The sequence below is a fragment of the Rhineura floridana genome, chromosome 14 (assembly GCF_030035675.1).
Source record: "Rhineura floridana isolate rRhiFlo1 chromosome 14, rRhiFlo1.hap2, whole genome shotgun sequence".
In the NCBI taxonomy this organism is placed as follows: Eukaryota; Metazoa; Chordata; class Lepidosauria; order Squamata; family Rhineuridae; genus Rhineura; species Rhineura floridana.
In genome coordinates, this window is record NC_084493.1 from 23,678,982 (window position 1) to 23,679,259 (window position 278).

Genomic DNA, 278 nt, shown 5'->3' on the forward strand with positions numbered 1-278 from the left:
TGCTGCTGCCCATTTCAAACCAGGAGCAAAAAGCTTTCATTCATCACCATAGCCTCAGCCGATTCAAGTGCCCATCACCAGATGTTCGTTGACAGTTGGCCAGGACTGAGAAGAGGCATATGCAAAATGCTCACTTGTTTGTGGTCTCAGTATTAGTAAAGCAGCTGCCATGAGCTGTACACTAGTTAAAACGAGGCTTTTTTATCAAACAAAATCAGCTTTACAGAAACCTGTAAATCAGCTTGGTGGTGGAACAGACGCCATGATTAATTAATGGG